The sequence below is a fragment of the Pan paniscus genome, chromosome 14 (assembly GCF_029289425.2).
Source record: "Pan paniscus chromosome 14, NHGRI_mPanPan1-v2.0_pri, whole genome shotgun sequence".
NCBI classification, from domain to species: Eukaryota; Metazoa; Chordata; class Mammalia; order Primates; family Hominidae; genus Pan; species Pan paniscus.
In genome coordinates this window covers 50873890-50889575 of record NC_073263.2, presented here as the reverse complement: position 1 = coordinate 50889575, position 15686 = coordinate 50873890, and the positions used below count along the sequence as shown (strand labels likewise).

At 39.2% G+C, this 15686-nt stretch overlaps 2 protein-coding genes and 1 non-coding gene across 25 annotated transcripts in view; 2 read left to right on the top strand and 1 right to left on the bottom strand.

The window, feature by feature from the left end:
- The window catches only part of SETDB2 (SET domain bifurcated histone lysine methyltransferase 2), a 50962-nt gene extending 45461 nt beyond the window's left edge, over positions 1-5501 (bottom strand). The window contains exon 1 of one of the 7 annotated variants that reach the window (XM_055096775.2): positions 5327-5501. The gene's annotated coding sequence lies outside the window, so the exon portion shown is untranslated. Of the gene's footprint in view, positions 1-4603 lie in introns of all 7 variants that reach the window. The other 6 variants (XM_055096772.2, XM_055096773.2, XM_055096774.2 and 3 more) reach the window with 6 other exon arrangements.
- CAB39L (calcium binding protein 39 like) overlaps positions 5338-15686 on the top strand; it is a 137952-nt gene continuing 127603 nt past the window's right edge. For 11 of the 17 annotated variants that reach the window (XR_008620630.2, XR_008620632.2, XR_001338760.4 and 8 more), the window contains exon 1: positions 5338-5475. The gene's annotated coding sequence lies outside the window, so the exon portion shown is untranslated. The other 6 variants (XM_055096783.2, XM_055096780.2, XM_055096781.2 and 3 more) reach the window with 4 other exon arrangements.
- Positions 8564-8673, top strand: LOC112436973 (U6 spliceosomal RNA). The gene has a single exon (XR_003025636.1). It is a non-coding gene; the product is annotated as a U6 spliceosomal RNA (small nuclear RNA).

Sequence of the window (15686 nt, the reverse complement as noted above, 5' to 3'; positions counted from 1 at the left end):
CAAGACCAGCCTGGCCAACATGGCGAAATCCCATCTCTACCAAAAATACAAAAATTAGCTGGGTGTGGTGGTGTGTACCTGTAATCTGGGCTACTTGGGAGGCTGAGGGAGGAAAATTGCTTGAACCTGGGAGGCAGAGGTTGCAGTGAGCCGAGATCACGCCACCGTACTCCAGCCTGGGCAACAGAGCAAGACTCTGTCCCAAAAAACAGGTGGATAAATAAGATATAAAAGATACAAAGAGAAGCTTGTTAAATAATGACAAGAATAAGGCCAAAATATGTCAATAATCACAATAAAGGTGAATTACCTATTAAAGAGCAGACTCTCAGATTGGATGGCAAGCAAAACCTAGATATGATATTTTAAAATAAGAGACCCATTTAAATTACACGAAATGTCACAGCAAGGCTGAAAACGAAGAGACTGGAAAAAGACATCTGCAATTATAAGAAGAAATGTATCAAATAAGAGTTGAATATGAAAATCAATAAAAGACACAAATATTTTATGCTGACAGAACAATTCACCAGATTTAATATTCATGAACCTTTATGTACAAATAACATCACTCTGAAATATATAAAGGAAAATGCACAGATCCACAATTTGGTGATGAAGTAACAAATCTAAGAAACTGAGATAAAGTGGGTAAAAAACCAGAGTATAAAGGATTTAAATGACAAATTAACAAGCTTAATCCAAAAAATGTATAGAACGCTGCACCCAACAGAAAATACTTCTTGTGGGAGGAAAAGCATGAAATTTACAAAAACTATTATGAGACCAAAAGGAATTATCAACAAATTCCAAAAGACTGTTTACACGGAGCATAGTCACTGAATGTAGTAAATCAACCCCCCACCCCATACTACCTGCGGAAATTAAAAAATCAAATTTCCCAAATAATGTATAAGGTTTACAGAAGAAATCAAAGGAGAAATTTAAGAACATTTAGAAATGGTGATTGGTTGAAGTGATACATTTCAAAGCCTGAAGGATTTTGCCAAAGCAGCATGCCAAGAGATATTTAGGCCTTAAATAAATTTTATTAGCAAAATGAAAATATTGACTTAAACATTCAATTAAAGAAGCTGGGAAAAAAGCAACAAAATAAATAATAACAAATGAAGATAGATCTCTAGCTACTGAAGAGATTTTAAACATTTTAAAATTCAGACAGTTTTATGTCAATGAACCTGAGCACAGACAAACTGAACAATTTTCTAGGAAAATATAAATTACCAAATAGGCTCAAAACTCTGAAGATATTACTAGAGATGTGTGCCACACATCCCCACCCCTCACTGCTAGTACACTAGGTCCATTAAGTTTTACAGATGAATTGTACAAAACTTTCAAAGAATAGATAATTTTTATCAAACACAAACCTGTTCTGAAGCAGGAAAAATATGGGAAGCTACTCAACTTTTTCTTAAGCAGTTACTCAATTTTTTTTTATGAGATATGAAATTTTTTTCACTGCTAGTACACTAGGTCCATAAAGTTTTACAGATGAATTGTACAAAACTTTCAGAGAATGGCTAATTTTTATCATATACAAACTGTTCTGAAGCAGGAAAAATATGGGAAGCTACTCAACTTTTTTTTATGAGATTAAGTATAACCTTGACATGCAAGAAAAAAACTCAAGGCCCAAATCACTACTGGGTCTTAGACACAAAAATACTGAATAAAGGTATCCAGCAGTAGAATAAGAATGTATTACCAAAATAGTTTATCCCAAGAATACCTAAAAAGTTTAACATGAAAAGTTTATCAATGTGAATGCCTATATTAACAGGCAAAGGGAGGAAAACTATCACTTCATGCAGAAAAACAAAACAATTCAATATAAAATTATTCCATGGAAGGTGGGGGGCCCCTTAGCAAATTAGGAAAAAAGAGAACTTTCTTATTCTGATCAAGGCTATCTACCAAAACATCCTACTCAATGACAGCAAACATCATACTCAATGATGAAACATTCGGAGAATTTTTATTAGGCACAAGATGAAGACAGTTGCTATCACTGTTTTTATTCAATATTGTACTGGAAGTCTTAGAGAAATTCAGTAAGATAAAAAGAGGCCTAAAGATTGGCAGAGGAAAATCCATCTGTAGAACAAATAAGTTAACAAAAAGTCAAAAGCCAAGCAAGAAGCTAAGAGAAAATGTTTTTAACGTATTTTAACAATAGCAACAAAAAGGAGGCATAATTAACCATACACACCAAAGAGACTTCTAAAAATACAGTATCGAGGACACATAAAGAACTTAAACAGGTTTTTAAAAAACTATAGAAATGCATATAAATTATAGGTTAATAAACATAATAGACACTACAATCTTAGATCACAGAATGAAAATTAAAAGTATAATTTGCAGCCATCACTAGGCAAAAATGAAGAAGATAATATCTCATGTTAGTCTAAACTGTAGAGAAACTTAACTCTCATAAACTACCTGTGGAACATGTAAATTAGTAGAGGTATTTTTGGAGGCAAATTTAGCATGACCTATTAAAACTAAAAATGCTCACAACTTAAAACCAAGCAATTCCACTTTTAGGTATATATCCTCGAGAAATAGCACATGTGCACAAGAAAACACAAAGATTTTCCTTGCAGCATTGTTGTATGGTGAAAAACTGGAAACCTAATGTTCTCAAGAGAATGGCAATAAAATGTGCTATACAGCACACATCAAACAAAATAGGATTTAACAACAAGACCAATAAAAGAGACAAAGAAATGTTTTATATTAACAGATCAATTCAGTCATACACTGGAACACTATGCAGCAGGTAAAAGAAATGATCCATAAATAACATAATGAGCTATAAATAACATGTACAGGCTGCAAAAACAATGTCAAGAAATAAAGCTACAGAATGATGTAGTATGGTATTTTTCCACTAAAAAATTACAAATGTATATATTCACCTATATAGAATATGTAACAGTATTAAAAGGTGTAAGTATTAAAAAACACTTGAAAGCTCTGTACCAAAGTCTCCAGCGGGAGTAGGGAGGGAGAGGAGTGAGGGAACATTCCTTGTACAAAACTTTCAAAGAACGGAGAATTTTTATCATATACGAACTTTCAAGAAGGAAAAATACGGGAAGCTATTCAACTGTTTTTATAAGTATAACCTTGACACGCAAGAAAAAACTCAAGGTCAAAATCTGGATTGTGCTCTTTATCTACAAGGTACCAATTCTGTAAAAGAATGTAAAAGTGTACTTAATTTTTAAAAATTAAGTATATATAAATGTTCAAAAAGGAATTCATTTTAAAGCTTTTTATAGCATATTGTCAAACTCTCTTCCAGAAAGGTTCTACCAATTTATACTTCCACCTAAGCACACTCAGTAATAGTTTTATTTTTTTTTAGACATGAGGTCTATGTTGCCCAGGTTGGTCTTGAACTCTGGGCTCAAGTGATCTGCCAAAGTGCTGGGATTATAGATGTGAGCCACCCACCGCGCACGGCCATAGATTTTTTTTTTTTTTTTTGAGACGGAGTCTCGCTCTGTCACCAGTGCAGTGTGCAGGGTGCAGTGGCGTGATCTCGGCTCACTGCAGCCTCTGCCTCCCGGGTTCAAGCGATTCTCCTGCCTCAGCCTCCCGAGTAGCTGGGATTACAGGGGCCCGCCACCACACGCCCGGCTAATTTTTGTGTTTTTAGTGGAGACGGGGTTTCACCATGTTGGCCAGGCTGGTCTTGAACTCCTGACCTCAAGTGATCCGCCCGCCTCAGCCTCCCAAAATGTGGGGATTACAGGTGTGAGCCACCGCGCCCGGCCCATAGCTTTGTTTTTAAGCAGCTCTCACCAGCGTTCACACCTGAAAATTTGAAAACAACTGAACGTGCACAAGTAAAACATGTTTCCTGGAGAAAATCTGCAAAATACAATAAAGCATAAAGGAGAAAATTTAAACACCATCCCATCATCCAGAGACAACTGGTGTTAATATTTCAGAGAGTAAATGGGCTTAAAAAACTTTTTTCCCCTTCTCACTTTTTCATTTTGGTAGAAAAATAATTAAGCCAGTCTGCTTTGCTTCAATGTATGGTTCCTTTTCGTTTCTAAAAACAGGCTTTAAAAACACGTTTACCATTTCCTCTCCGCTCCTTACGTTTTAATTGTAACGACAGAACCACGGGTTAAGTCACGCTTAAGAACCACGGGTTAGTCACGCTTCTAACTACTTCACGTGTTCTTATTTAATCCCCCTAACAGTCATGTGGGTTAAATTAGCAGCTCGTTTGCTGATGAGGAAGCTAAGGCATGTCATACCGTAAGCGGCAGACACAAAATAAGGAACCAGGCAGCATGGTTTCAGAGCCTATGCTTTGGTTACTCCATTTGACCTCTTCAAATTTACTCCTCTCCTTGGCCTCATGTGTTAGTATTTACAGAGCTCACTGCAGGTTTCCACATGCCAAAGAGCACAGTTAAATTACACATCTTTCCTTACTTAATTACTTATTGGGCTGTGGCTGATAGCGAGTCAGAAGTGTTACTATCTAATCTGAACTCCGTGATCTTGGATGAATGACTGAACTTGCTGTATTTAAGGGCTCGTGTAATCTTACCTGTGAAATGGACTAGTGGTTTAACCTTCAAGTTCTGCTTCTGGGTTTTATACTGCTGTCCATTTCCTGCCGCCCCTTTGACAGCCTCAGGTTCCCAGCAGCTTGGGAATCACCTCTCATTAAGGCTGCACCCTGAGACAGACAGGCTGAAATGGAGGTTGGAAACTCAGTGCGCCCGCGGCCCCTTCTGCAGCCAGGACTGCACTTGGGTGCCAGGAGAAGGGAGGCTGCAAGGGCTGGGGTCCAGCCCCTGCTCGGGCGGCCGAGGGCTCCGCGGCGTTTTCAGCTCCTCCGACCTCCCGGCTAGAGGAACTGTCGGGGGCCAGCCACGGCGGTGCCTTGGTTTCACCTGGCTCCGCTGCGTTTTCTATGCCGCCCGCCTGACCTGAGGAGTGAGCTCCGCCAGCTCCGTTGGCAAGGCTGGGTTCCTCCGCGGGTGGGGCTCTCCTCCGACGCCAAGCCGCCCAAACCTCCCGAGCGCAGGTGCCCTTTGGCCGGGAAGTACTTCACCATTTACTAGCCTTCATCTCAACCACAACAGTCCCGCCCCGCCTCTACCGGGGATGAGGGAAGGCGTAACCTCCGCCGGGGACCAGGCCGACCTACCTAAACCGATCACTACATGGGAGGAGTCGGACGCCGGCCGTCCCACCACCCAGCCAGGAGCCCATTGATTGGTCGCACTCCCTACTGGTTCACGCCTCAGAGACTCGGCTCACTTACCGCTGGCACCGCAGTGGCGCCCGAACGCGCCGCCTCCCGATTGACTGCTAGCGCTCTCGGCTTGTCTCGCGCACTCTAGCTGAGCCAATGGAGTTACTCGTAGTCGAGAGGCCGGCATCACTGGAGTGGTGGCGCAGCTGTTTCCTCCGGTAGGTGTGGGGCTGCCATCTTGTGTGTGGCTGGGACTGGGCTTCTTGGGGGTTGAAAACTTACATAGCACCTGGCCGTAGTGGAGGGGTCCGGAGAGAACATTGGGGTAAAGGAGAGGCCTAAGGGAGGAGACCCAGCGCCTTCCCACTTGCGGAAAGGATGGGTTTCCTGGGCCTGAGTCTCATCCCTGGCTAGAGAGAGCGAGGAATGGTGGTGGTGGTGGTGGTGATGGTTGTGGTAGTGGTAATAGTAGGGATCCCAGGTTTTGGTTTGTTGATCATTGTGGGGGCTGGGCGGGGTCTTTGATGCCTTAACATTGGTTCCGGGGAGCTCTTTTAGTAATCTTTGTCTCGCAAAGATTCTGACCATGAACCCCCTTTGACAAAGGAGGCTAGCTGATGAACTGCCTGATTGAGAAAGGAGCAAAGCTAGTAGTGGAAGGGGAGTGCCTCTCTACTATCCTCAGGTTCAGAAGAGACCTCTTCTTCCGTCCTTTTCGAGGGAGCGGCTGCTAAACAGTTTGCTCTTCGCGGGGGTTACTTTACTAAGGCCATCCTTTGGTAATAGTGGGCGTCAAGTTCTGCGTTTGGGCAAAATTGTACATTAGCGGGCAGCCAAGCATTCCTGCAGCTGTCTTTTTTTTTTTTTTTCTTTATTTTAAGCTAGAAAGTGGTGGTCTTGCAGAAACGGGGCGTGAAGGAAGAATTTTGTCAAATCTTGATTTCCCCGATAATGATATGTTGAAGATTATAAATCTCTGGGTCTGCCATGACATGCTTGGTCACTTCATGGAGCAGGAGGAGGCTTTGTTAGGGAAAGCACCTTAATTTCTGAGCTCTTTTTGGGGTAGGAGGAAGAAGACAGGACTTAACCTTGTTTCCCTCCTCCTTTTTTTTTTTTTTTTTTTAGCATTGTTGTGGATGGCATTGCATTGTCTTTCATTTGAGGGGAAAATGTATTGGATCTGAAGACCAAGCTGATGAAAGGCTAATATTTTGTGGTAGATTTTAGCAGTTTGACTTGCATGAAAAGAAAGCCGATGTATTATTGCCTTCAGCTTAGATTTCAGTTATTCAAGATTAACTGATGAACAACCTAATCAACAATACATGATAAAGACATCTCGCATCAGGAATACCAAAAAACAAAACAAACAGCAAAATAATTGATGTTTGTTTGTTTTTTTTGAGGTGGAGTCTCTTGTCGCCTATGCTGGAGTGCAATGGTGCAATCTCGGCTCACTGCAACTCTGCCTCCCTGGTTCAAGCGATTCTCCTGCCTCAGCCTCCTGAGTAGCTGGGACTACAGACACCGGCCACCACGCCCAGCTAATTTTTGTATTTTTAGTAGAGATGGGGTTTCACCATGTTGGCCAGGCTGGTCTTGAACTCCTGACTTTAGATGATCTGCCCACCTCCACCTCCCAAAGTGCTGGGATTACAGGTGTGAGCCACCGCACTGGGCCTAATTGATGAATTTGAAATTAATTTTGGGCAGGGATCCATGGCTTAATGTCTGTAAATCCCAGTGCTTTAGGAGTCTAAGGAGGGAGAATTCCTTAAGGCCAGGGGTTCGAGACCAGCCTGAAGAACAGCGAGACCCATGTCTCTACAAAAAAAGCCAAAAAATAGTTGGGTGTGGTGGCATGTGCCTGTAGTCCTAGCTACTGAGGAGGCGGAGATGCGAGTTTTAGGCTGCAGGGAGCCAACCACTGCACTCAGCCTGGGCAGTAGAGTGAGATCCCAACTCAAAATAAATATAAAACAAATTTTTAATTCCTTTTTTTATTGCAGAACCTTATAAAACCTAAGTTGCAAGAATTCAGGTATCAATAAAGTGGTGTTGATTTGGTAGCTAAAGTACGTTTAAGGAAAAGTTATCAAGATCAGCTAAAAGATCCTGGGTAAGAAACATCAATAACAGTAGGAGGTCAGTGCTAAATAATAATGCTGTTTAGCATTTAGATACAAATGCTAAGACATTGGTATCTCATTCACGGCATATATTAGATAATATAATTGTTCAATGAGTAAAAGAATCTAGTAATTGGGAGGTATGGATATACCTTTTTTTTTTTTTTTTTTTAGCCTAATTGAAAAATTATTGTTGAATCTGCTTTCTGGAAAACTTGACTTTCAATTTGGATTAAATTTATTATTGTATCCAATTTAAACATACAAATAATGTTAAGGATAGGTTTGTAATCCTTGGCCTTTACAAAAAAATTTTAAAGACAGAAAATTTGGATAACTAAGGTGAGTCCTCAACAATAATGCTCTATTTGCCATTGTTTTCTTGAAGGCACATAAAATCTTTTTTTTTTTTTTTTTCCTGGAGACAGAGTCTCACTCTGTTGTCCAGGCTAGAGTGTGCAGTGGTGCAATCTCAGCTCACTGCAACCTCTGCCTCCCAGGTTCAAGTGATTCTTGTGCCTGTAGCTGGGACCACAGGTGTGCGCCACCACACCCAGCTAATTTTTGTATTTTTGGTATAGACAGGGTTTCACCATGTTGGCCAGGCTGGTCTCAAACTCCTGACCTCAAGTGATCCGCCCGCCTAGGCCTCCCAAAGTGGGTACAGGCATCTTCTATGTAGTTAAAATTTAAAACTTCAAATCCTTACCTTTCTCTTTTGCCCAGCTGGGTAGCTTCAGTCTCCAAAATGCCTTTCCTTTTCATCTTTTTTCTACTCTCACGGCCACTGCCTCAATTTAGCTACGATTTTTCTTTTTTAAAAAAACATTTTAGGCCAGGCATGGTGGCTTACACTTGTAATCCCTGCAGTTTGGAGGCCGAGGCTGGGATTGCTTGGGCCACGGAGATAGAGACCAGCTGGGCACCGTAGTAAAACGCTGTCTCTACCAAAAATACAAAAGGTTAGCCAGGCATGGAGCCATGTGCCTGTAGTCCCAGCTTCTTGGGAGGCTGAGGTGGGAGGATCACCTGAGCCCAGGAGGTTGAGGCTGCAGGGAGATGTGATTGTGCCACTGCACACAGAGCTAGATTCTGTCTCAAAAAAAACAAAAACAAATTTTTAAATAAAAAACATTTTATCATTTCTAGGAGCCAGGAAATTTAAAAAATCTTAGTGCTCCCTTAGCAGCACATACACTAAAACTGGAACTATACGGAGAAGATTAGCATGGATGGCTCCTCCGCAAAGATTACATGCAAATTTGCAAAGCATTCTGTATTTTAAAAACCAAACATTTATATGATATTGTATTATTGACAAAGCCCACACTCCTCAGTTTGGAATTTCTGTTAGTTAAATTACAGGTTTGGCTACTGTGATGGAGAAATTTAAAAATAATTGTGACCTTAATACAACTTTTTCCAATGGAAAAATATGAGCTGATCAGGTGGCTTTCCTACACACCGTTGTCAGGGGCCCATGCCCCTAGCATATTGCTCTGCCATTCTTATCATGAAGCTCTGTCTTGTGGACCAAGATGACTGCTTCACATCCTATTGTTACATACCACATGCTTAAATTGAAGGGTAAAATGTGTTGTGGTAGGGGACATAATATTTGCAAGTGGTAGTAGGAGTAGGATTTTATTTCACTACCTTAATGTTTTAAAGGTCATTTTTACATTGTCACAGGAAAAACTTTTAAGTAACAGTTATATCACTGCTGTTAGGATTTCATGAGCTTTTAATTGTTCTATTAGGTTCCTGACGGTTATATTGGGGAGAGAGTAGGGTAACTTGTGCCTTTCAAATACTGTGTTTGTGGCTTGTGTTGTTACTTGTAGACCTGGGGCCTACTTTGCACTTTGCATTTCTCTCTGTAGAAATGGTTCCCACCGCCAAAAATCACATTTTTTTTTTTTTGAAACGGGGTCTTGCTCTGTTGCCCAGGCTGGAGTGCAACAGTGTGATCACAGCTCACTGCAACCTCCACCTCCTGGGTTCAAGCAATTCTTCTGCCTCGGCTTCCTGAGTAACTGGGTTACAGTCACCCAGCACCATGCCCAGCTAATCTTTGTATTTTTAGTAGAGACGGGTTTCACCATGTTGGCCAGGCTGGTCTTGAACTCCTGGCCTCACGTGATCCATCCACCCAGCCTCCCAAAGTGCTGGGATTACAGGCATGAGCCACTGCGTCCAGACCACATTCTTTTGAACGTAATTGATGCTTAGATCAACAGCTTCCTCCTTTTTGTTTGTTTGTTTGTTTTTGAGACAAAGTTTCCCTGTCACCTAGGCTGGAGTGCAGTGATGCGATCTTGGCTCACTGTAACTTTGACTTCCTGGGCTCAAGCAATCTTCCCACCTCAGCCTCCCTCGTAGCCGGGACCACAGATGTGTGCCACCATGCTCAGCCAATTAAAATAAATTTTTTTTTTTTGTAGAGACAGGGTCTCCCTGTGTTGCCCAGGCTGGTCTTGATCTCTTGGACTCAAGTGATCCTCCCGTCTCCATCTCCCAACGTGCTGGAATTACAGGCACGAGCCACTGCACCCAGCCGCCTCCTTGAAATATAGACAGGTTTCATTCAATCACAGTCTTTTCTTACTCTATACAGTTGACCCTTGAACAGCATGGGTTTGACCTATTTGGGTCCTCTTAATACACAAAATTTTTTCAATAAATATGTTGGAAAAATTTTTTGAAGATTTGTGACAGTTTGAAAAAACTCACAGATGAGCCATGCAGCCTAGAAATTTTGAAAAAATTTTAAAAAAGATATGAATGTGTAAAATATATATAGATATTGGTGTATTTTATTTACTACCATAAAATATACATAAATCTCTTATAAAAAATTAAAATTTACCAAAACTTACACAAATGCAGATTGTACTTGGCGCCATTTATAGTGAAGAGAAATGTAAAGTGTAAGGATGCAGTATTAAACTGTAACTGCGTAAATGACTGCAGTACATAGTAAATAACTGTAGTACTTACTGTATTACCATAATAATTTCGTAGGTCTCTCTGGTTACTATTGTAGTGAAGTGAAGTGCTGTGAGTATCTGCTTAAAAAGCCCTGTGATGCTGATCATCTCCATGTGAACAGTTCATCTCTCCAGTAAATTGTGCATGGCAATGTAAAGTGATCTTGCTGTTCTCACATATTTTTCGTGGTTAGTGCAATACCATAAACCTTGAACACCATGGGACCCATACAAAGTACCTCTAGTGATGTTGGAAGTCCCTGCAAGAAGCAGAGAAAAGTCATGACATTAAAAGAAACAGTTTAAATGCTTCACATGTACTGTAGATTGAGGTCTGAAGCTGCTTTTGCCTGCCATTTCAAGATAAATGAATCTAGCATAAGGATCATTGTAAAAAAAAAAAAAAAGAAAGAAAAGAAATAAGAAAAAAAAGATAATTCGTGAAGCTGTGGTTACACCTGCAGATGTGAAAATGTTCCATATTTTGCAAAATGCAAAATGTGTTAATATTATCAGTAAGGCTTCCAGTTGGCTTCCAGTCAACAGTAGGCTATTAGTTACTGGGGGAGCAGGAGACTGCATGGGGTAGGGAGTGTATGTACCTCTAATCCCCATTGTTGTTCAAGGGTTTGCTCTACTCAAATTCTTAATGTATGCATATTTTATAATGTGAGAAACAAAATAACTCCTTCTTGGGAGGCAGTACTCCTTCTGGAGTCTAACAAAGTGTTTTGTATGCAGTCGACATTTGATAAATGTTTGCTCATTTGAAGTATATTTCAAGTTGAATAAAGAATTGAGTGAGAAGCTGCCAGAGTAGGCCTATTAGGCTTTACATGAAAAGTGTGTAATCTATACTTTTGGACAATGTGCTCATCTCTTACAAATCAACAAATAAAAACATCAATACCCTGATAGAAAATGAACAAACTACATAAATAAGCTCATGATAACAGAACAAGAACAAATGGCTTACATAAAAAACCATTGTAATTAAAGAAATAATGAAATTATTTCGTAAACCTCTATAAAATAATATAGTATGTGATATAGGGAGATAGAAATCCTTAGTCACTGTTTGTACAAAAGTACACTTGTATAACTTTTTCAGAAAGCAATTTGTCAAAATGCATCGAGAAACAAAAGTTCATATACCTTTTGACCTTTTCTAAGAAACTTGTAAGGAAATAGAGATAGAATCAAAGCTTTATAATCACAGTGTGATTTTGTACTTGTGAAAAATTGGAAATCACAAATATCTAATGGTAGAAGAATGGTTTTATAAATTATGACACATCCCATCATTATATTTTTCAGCCTTTTAAAAGGAACGTTTTCAAAGAGTAGTGGCATAGGCTGTTGAATGACATAGGAAAGTGGTTACCATTTTGTGTTAAATGAAAAAAGTATAGAATAGTCATTGGGAAAATGCAAATTAAAACCACCGTCATTGGAAAAACGCAAATTAAAACCACAGTGAGATACTACACAACCTCTTACTCAGAATGTCAAAACAAACAATACATTTCCTGGCAAGGATGCAAAACAAGGAGAAACCTTAGTCTTGCTGGTGAGACTGCAAATAGTACAGCCACCTAGAAGACAATTTGACAGTTTATTATAAAATTAATCATATCCTTATCACATGATCTGGCAAGCCCACTCTAGATTGAAATTTACCACCAAGATAAGAGAGTTCCAGTAGTTTTTCATCCTTGTCAGCACTTGGCATTATCAGTTAAAATATTTAGCCTTTATATGAGGTATGATGGGGTATCTCATTGTGGTTTTAATTTCCCCTTTGATGATTGTATGCTTCTCTGATGAAAAGTGAAATGAAAACCTATATTGGCTGCTCTGCAAATACAGCGATTTTATTTGTAATGGCCAAAACTGGAAACAACCAGATTCCACTAGGAAATAGATTTTTTTAAACTCCAGCATGTCCATACAGTGTAACATAGGAACCTCCTTTTTATTTTCTTTAGAGATGGGATCTCGCTATGTTGCCCAGGCTGGAATACAGTGGCATGATCACAGCTTGCTGCAGCCTTGACCCCCCAGGCTCAAGTGAACCTCCCTCCTCAGCCTCAAGAGTAGCTGGGACTATAGATATGTGCCACCATGCCTGGCTAATTTTTTGGAGAGATGGCATCTTGCTATGTTGCCCAGGCTGGTCTCAAACTCCTGGACTCCAGTGATCCTCCTGCTTTGGCTTCCTGAAGTGCTAGCATTATAGGCATAAGCCACTGTACCTAGCCTGGAACCTCCTTTTAGTATATAGTTATATAAATATATGGGAAAAGGGAATATATATATATATGTGTGTATATATATATGTATGTATATATATATACACTAAATCATTATAAGAAAATCATCAAAATAAGCCATATAACATTGCACGAGATTATGAAAACATACCCCAAAAATGTGGCCACAAAGCAGATGAAAATGACAATCTAAATATTTCAGAGTAAGCTAAGAGAATTTAAGGAAAAGATGAAATCTTTGAAAGAACCACATAAATCAGAAATAAGAGCTCAGACATGAGATACGTAGGAAGTTCTAGCCAGAGCAATCAGGCAAGAGAAACAAAAGGCATCCACATAGGAAAAGAAGTCAGACTATCTCTCTTGGCTGATGATCTGATTGTATACCTAGAAAACCCTAAAGACTCCACCAAAGGCTCTTGGAACTGATAACTTCAGTAAGTTTCAGGATACAAACTGTACAAAAATCAGTAGCGTTTCTATACCAATAATGTTGGAGCAGAGAGCCAAATCCAGAATGCAGTCCTGTTTACGATAGCCATACACACACACACACACACACACACAGCCTAGGAATACCTCTAACCAAGGAAGTGAAAGATCTCTACAAGAACTACAAGACACTGCTGAAAGAAATCATTGATGACACAAACAAATGGAAAAACACTCCATGCTCATGGATTGGAAGAATCAATATCATTAGAATCGCCATACTGCCCAAAACAATCTACACATTCAAGTGCTACTGAATGTGTAGCTTGTTTCAAATTATACTTTGAGGCTACAGTAACCAAAAAAGCATGGTACTGGTGCAAAAACAGACATATAGGCCAATGGAGCAGAATAGAGAACCCAGAAATTAAGCTGTACACCCACAGCCATCTGGTCAACAAAATTGACAAAAAGAAGCAATGGAGAAAGAACTTCCTATTCAATAAATGGTGCTGGGATAACTGGCTAGCCATGTGTGTAAGACTGGGCTTCTACCTTACACCACATACAAAGCTGGACTTCTACCTTACACCACATACAAAAATCAATTCAAGATGGATTAAAGATTTAAATGTAAGAACTCAAACTGTAAGAATCCTAGGAAAAAATCTAGGAAACATTCTGGACATCAGCCTTGGGAAAGAATTTATGACTAAGTCTTCAAAAGCAATTGCAGCAAAAACAAAAGTTGACAAGTAGGACCTAATTAAACTAAAGAGCTTCTGCACAGTAAGAGAAACTATTAACAGAGCAAACAGATAACCTGCAGAATAGGAGAAAATATTTGCAAACTATGCATCTGACAAAGGTCTAATATCCAGAATCTATAAGGAAGTTAATTCAACAAGCAAAAAAAAAAAACCATTAAAAAGTGGTCAAAAGACATCAACAGACACTTCTCAAAAGAACAAGTGGCCAATAAACAGATGAAAAAATGTTCCACATCACTAATCATCAGAGAAATGCAAATCAAAACCATAATGAGACATCATCTCACACCAGTCAGAATGGCTCTTACTAAAAAGTCAAAAAACAACAGATGTGGGCAAGGCTGCAGAGTAAAGGGAGCACTTACACACGGTTGGTGGGAATGTAAATTAGTTCAGCCACTGTGGAAATCAGTTTGAAAGTTTCTCAAAAAACTCAGAACTACCATTTGACCAGCAATCCCATTATTGGGTGTATAGCCAAAAGAAATTGTTCTACCAAAAAGATACATGCAGTCATATGTTCATCATAGTGCTAGTCACAATAGCAAAGATGTGGAATCAACCTATGTGTCCATCAGGGATAGATTGGTTACATATGAACCGTGGAATACTATGCAGGGAAGGAATGCAATAAGGGTTGAAAAACTAACTGTTGAGTACAATGCCCAGTACCTGGATGACAGGATCTGTCATACTCCAGACTTCAGTGTCACACAGTATACCCATGTAACAAATCTGCACATGTACCCCCAAATCTAAAAGAAAACTTGAAATTATAAAAAAGTAAATAAAATTCACCTCTTTCTATGTTTTCAGGGGAAAAAAAGAAATGAGATGGCTAGACCATAGAAGGAGGTGCAATGAGAGCAGACAAAACTCAATAAAAGATTAAGAAAAAGACAGTTTAAAGTGATGATTGCATTAGAAACCAAGAGTGAATATACATCACAGAAAGTACAATAAGAAAAATGGAAAAATGAAGAAAATAAAAAGATTTTTAAAAAGGAGTCAAGAGGTGACAAGACAGGCAAAGAGAGCCAGAATAAATATAAATGGAGTTCCCCAAATGTAAGCCCAAGGATAGTGGTGATGTTTATGTAACACTGAATATACTTAATGCCACTTATTGAATACTTTAAAACAGTAAATTTTATGTTACTTATTTTACTACAGTAAAACAAAGCAAGCAAAAGCAATGGACCAGAACAACTATTAGGACTGTAATTCAAGAACGCTTAACATTAAAGTAGGTTTAAATGTAACATATGTTGAAAGGTATACTGTAAACCTGGAGAAATCAACCCACAACAGTTAACACTGAGATGTGGTCCTGTAAAATTGTTGGATTTTTAAAAATAAACCCTTCTTGCATTGATGGGGGAAATAAAAAGAGCAGGTCACTTGCAAAGAAAATCAGATTGGATTTTTGGTGGCAACATTTTATGTCAGATATTAAGAAAGTATTTATTCAAAGAAATAAAATAATTCCTGTCTCACCAAACTACCCTTCAAGAATTCAGGGCATTGACAAACATTTATAAACATGAAATAATTCAAGGAAAATGGCTATAATTGTTCCCATGAATCCTTCTGAAGCGTATACTAGAGAACAAATTTCAGGCAACCAAGAAATGATTGGAAAATCTTCAACATAAGGTCAGGTGGTGAGCAAATCAAATAAATTTTGTGTGTAGCATCAAGATTAAAAGATGAGGATAATGATGATAGAATAGTATATAAATATTACATGGTCTGACATTGTAGAAATAATATAACCCGCAAAAAAATGGGAGGAAAAGAGGAGGGTGAATGAGAAGTAGAATAAGGTTGTT